The sequence below is a fragment of the Colobus angolensis genome, unplaced genomic scaffold (assembly GCF_000951035.1).
Source record: "Colobus angolensis palliatus isolate OR3802 unplaced genomic scaffold, Cang.pa_1.0 Scaffold157, whole genome shotgun sequence".
Lineage (NCBI taxonomy): Eukaryota > Metazoa > Chordata > Mammalia > Primates > Cercopithecidae > Colobus > Colobus angolensis.
Genome location: NW_012114677.1, coordinates 1,827,468 through 1,832,548, shown reverse-complemented (window position 1 = coordinate 1,832,548; position 5,081 = coordinate 1,827,468).

Here is a 5,081-nt window from a genome sequence, read left to right as displayed (position 1 = left end):
AAAAAAAAAAAAAAAAAAAAAAGTTGGGTTTTGAAAACATCAAGAAAAGTGAATAGCCAGACTAAGAAAAAAGAGAAGACTCAAATTTACTAAAATCAGGAATGAAATAGAAGACATTACTAATGACATTACACAAATGAAAAGATTTATGAGGGACTCTTATGAACAATGTGCTAACCAATTAAATAATCTAAATGAAATGGACAAATTCCTGGAAAGACAGAAACTATTGAAACTGACTCATGAAGAAATAGAAAACCTGAATAGACCTAACACAAATGAAGAGATTGAAGTAGAAAAAAAAAAAAAAAACTTCCCACAAAGAAAAGTCCAGGATGAGACGGCTTCCCTGGTGAATTTTACCAAATGTTTGAAGCATAATTAATAACAATCCTTCTTAAACTCTTCCAAAATGGAACACTTCCTCACTCATTCGGAGGCTAGTGTTACCGATACCAAAACTAGACAGAATCATCACAAAAAAGTAAACTTTCCAGTATCTCTTATGAATATAGTTGCAAAAATGTTTGATAAAATACCAGCAAACTTAATCCAGCAACATTTTCAAAAAGATTATGCACAATGAATGCAAAGTTGGTTCAATATGAATGATTAGGCAAGAAAATAAAATTAGAGGCAGCCAGGTTGACAAGGAAGAAGTAAAACTATTTCTATTTGCAGATGACATGATTTCATGCATACAAAATAATCAGAAATCCATGCAAAAAATATTGGAGCTGAGAAATGAGTTCTGCAAGGCTGCAAATGCAAGATCAATATTTTAAAAATCAGTTGCATTTCTAAAGCAATGAACAATATGAAAATGAAATTAAGAAAATAATTCCTTTTATAATCACATCAAAAAGAATAAACTTAGGAATAAATTCAACCAAAGAAGCACACAACTTGAACACTAAAAACTACAAAACATTGTTAGAAGAAATTAAACATTTAAATATGTGGAAGGACATCTTGTGTTCCTCAATTAGAAGAATTAATATTGTTAAGATAGCAATAGTCCCCATATTGGTCTACAGATTCAATCCAATCCCCATCAAAATTCTAACTGCTTTTTTATTTTTTATTTTTTTGCAGAAATGGAAAGTCCGATCCTAAAATTCATATGAAATTGCAAGAGGACTCAGATAGCCAAAACTACCCAATAAAAGAACTAAATTGGAAGACTTACACATCCCAATTTCAAAAATTACTACAAAACTATAGTAATCAAGACAGTATGGTACTGGCTTAAGGCTAGGTATGGAGACGATGTAACAGAATTGAAAGTCCAGAAACAAACCCCTACTTTTATGGTGAACTTGTTTCAACAAGGGTGCCAAAGTCACTCACTGGAGGAGAGATCAGCTCTTCAGCAAATGGTGCCGAGACAACTGGACCTCCATTTGCAAAAGATGGTATTTGGACTCCTACCTCACACCATATACAAAAAAATTAACCATGGACAAAATTGATCAAATACCTAAAAGTAAAAGTCAAGAGTTTTGGCCCACAGGAGTAGATGGACAGGGTTGAGGGGCTGGTCTCCCAGCAAAGGTGCTGGAGGCTCCTTGATGCCCTTCCCTGACAGCTGAGCCTAGAGTGCACTCCTTGGGATGATGGCGCCCCTCCTCTCACACCTTGGCTCAGAACTCAGCACTGAAATCTACCAGGAAGGCCAGGGGCAGGAGAGAGCTCTGCTTAGTGGGAGTGCAAGGACAGAGGACTCCTCGGGCTGTGTAGACCCTGCCTGGAGGGGACACCAGAGCCATAGGGCACAGGCCTCCCCTATACACATGCGTGTGAGGCAGCAGTTGGATCAGTGTGGAGAGAGGGTGGAGGAGGCACCCACAAGTTACCAAGGTTTGCAGTGAGTTCCTGTCATTCTGCATTCAGGTATAGGGCTCCTAAGACAGCCAGCCCCTCCCCATGGGCCTGTGCACCCAGGCTGGTGGCCACAGACCACTTGGGTCCCTGTTTTCAGGGTTCTGATGGGATAGAAGAGACTCAGTCCCATGAGGGTGTAGGTGCCCCTCATCTCTCCTCCTCAGCAAGGAGGGGCCAGAGGAAGCCCCACGCTGGTGTCAGGGAACAAGGATTCCAGCTCAGGCCCGTCCACGGCTGTGTGACCCAACATGGGCCACGCTCTCTCAAGGCCTCAGTTTCTCCCTCTGCAGAGTGTGGGATGGGGGAGACCTTACCAGATGGCCCCACATGCTTTAGCACAGAGATAATCCCTTTCCTCGTGACTGACAGGCCAGCCAAGCGGCTCTACTGAGTGTGGGACTCTGTCCAAGCTCTGAGTCAGCCCCAGGGCCGGCCTTGGCAGCCCTGTGCTGGCTGGCCAGGGTTGGCTGTGGATCCAAGGAAAGGGATTTGGAATTCAGGGATTTATGCTTTAAATTTCACATTTTCTTTTTCCCAATAGAGTTTCCCGCTCTCAATCTCTGACATGATGGTAAAGCCCTTTGCTGTAGCTAAACTCAGTTGCCATTTTCGGATTGGCATTAGGTTGAGGAGGTTGAGTGCTCACAGGGAAGCCTCTTTCCAGCAGCATCCCTGGGCTGGAAAGGGCAGTGGGGGCAGCATGGGGCAACAGAGGGTGGCTCAGGCTAAGCCAGAGGTGCCCAGGGTAAACAAAGAGGTACCTGCCTCCTTGTTTCTTAGCCTCTTAACACAGATGCTTGCAGCCTGGATTCTAGGAAGGCTCAGGGATACAGCCATCCTGCTGGAAGCCTTTGCTCCTTTAGCCCAGGGAGCACTTGCCCCAGCCCCACACACACGCCGGGGAGATGCTACCGGCCAAGGGGAGGCTTGCCCAGGCCACAGCCCAGCTTCAAGCCCTCACATCAGGCTGTTCCAGCTGCCAGGGGCCCTCAGAGGCAGGGCCGAGTGGAAGGGGGTACCAGGGAGGGGACAGAGCTCAATGTCCACTGCAGAGGCTGCTGGGGTCCCTTCTCTGCTCCCACTTCAGCTGGCACAGGGTGGGGCATGGGATGGAGACACCTGAGTACCCACCAGGCCCACACACATATGTGGACATGCATGCATACCACACACACGTGCACACACCTGTATATGGACGCATGCCCCTGACACAGCTGCACCATGCCACACGCCCCACACAAGGGTACACATGCAGAGCACACATGCTCACATGCCATGCACACGCCTGCATCTGAGGCTGACCCTGCCTTTGATCTGGAGGATGCTTATGGACCCTGCTGAGAGAGGGTGGATGTCACTGCAGGGACTCAGTAGGCACTGGAGGGCGCAACGTCCCCTGCCCTAGCCTCCACCCAGGCCCATCCTGTCCCCTGCCCCACACACCCCTCATCACTGGGTGTCCCCATCGCCAGGTATCCATCCTGGAGGAGTCCAGCAGGCCAAGCCTGGCCTCTCCCCAGAGCCCCCCAGTCTCAGTAGGCCCCACCCTGGGGCTGGGGAGGAGGAGTAGGAGTGTGGGGGAGCTGGGTGGGGACTGAGTCCTTTGTCCAGGAGGGGAGATTGTGTGCCCCACAGCCCTGTGTCACCAGAACCTCTCCCCAGCAATAGGGGCCACTCCCATAGGACCTGCCGCCGACCATGAGCCAAGAACGTGGGTGGTGCGGGAAGGACATGGAGGAGGGTGGGAAGGACGTCGGGGGCGGCGTAGGGAGGAGGTGGGGGTGGTGTGGGAAGGCCATGGGGGTGGTGTGGGAAGGCCGTGGGGGGGCTATGGGAAGAACATGGGGGCTGCGTGGGCCCTGCTCCCTGCCCCACTTTGGACCAGGTTGCCATTATGTGGAACCCAGGGGGGTGCCCTGTGTCCCAGCAGCTGTTCCCACCTCCCCTGCGGCCACAAGCTTTGAAGGTGGCCTTGCCCGAGGCCCCACCGGATGTCTCCAGGGAGCTGCAGCCAGACTTTGGGCACAGCAGGCAGTGCCTACGGGTAGAGAGACACCCTCCAGCCGGCCTCCCTCCACCCCCAGCCCCACGACAGCAAATGGGCTCCTCCAGGGTCTTCAGCGAGGTGTCCGGGCCTCTCCTGCCGAGGCCGTGTCATTGGGAGGTGGCCCAGTCAGGCTGGCAGAAAAAAGGACCAACAGGGCCCAACTGGCAGGTCCCGATAGAGGGACCACTTCAGAGGTGGTTCAAGGAGCCGAGCCCTAGGGTGGGAGGCCTGGGACCAGCCCCGGGGGGAGAGCGATGGCCCCAGGCCTGGAGGGCCAGAGGGAGCAGCTGGTAGGCCCTGCAGGGGGCGTGGGAAGAAACCGGGAAGCGGGGCCCTGGTAGTGCAGGCTGCAGGCAGGGCTGTGGAGGCAGGGCAGCTTGCCCCGCGCAGCCTCTTCCTGGCCCGGGTGGCCTCCGTGCTCTTCGCTGGGCCAGCTGCGCCGGAGGCCCCGGGAAGAGCCCCCCCTCCCCGTTCTGGCCCTCACGACCTACTCCCCAGCCTGGAAAGTCTGAGCTGGCCCTGCGCGGGCCGGGACACCCTCCCCAGCCTCGCTGGTGGCCTAGTTTCTGCCGGGCGCAGGGGGAATGTGGGTCAACGTTTGCAAGTCTGGCGCGGGGCCAGAGTCAGTGGAAGGAAAAACACTCAGCGGGGGCTGCCTGGCAGAGGCCTCACCTCACAGCCGGCGGTTCCAACCCCACAGCCGGCGGCTACACCCCACAGCCAGCAGAGGCCGCACCTCACAGCCGGCAGCTCCAATCCCACAGCCGGGGGTTCCAACCCTACAGCGGGCGGCTCCAACCCCACAGCGGGCAGCCCCACCCCACAGCCAACAGAGGCCTCACCTCACAGCCGTTGACTCCAACCCCACAGCCGGCGGCTACACCCCACAGCCAGCAGAGGCCGCACCTCACAGCCAGCAAAGGCCTCACCTCACAGCCGGCAGAGGCCGCACCTCACAGCCAGCAAAGGCCTCACCTCACAGCCAGCGACTCCAACCCCACAACCGGCGCCTCCAACCCCACAGCCAGCAAAGGCCTCACCTCACAGCGCGGCGCCTCCAACCCCACAGCCGGCGGCTACATCCCACAGCCAGCAAAGGCCTCACCTCACAGCCGGCAGAGGCCTCACCTCACAGCCGGCAGAGGCCTCA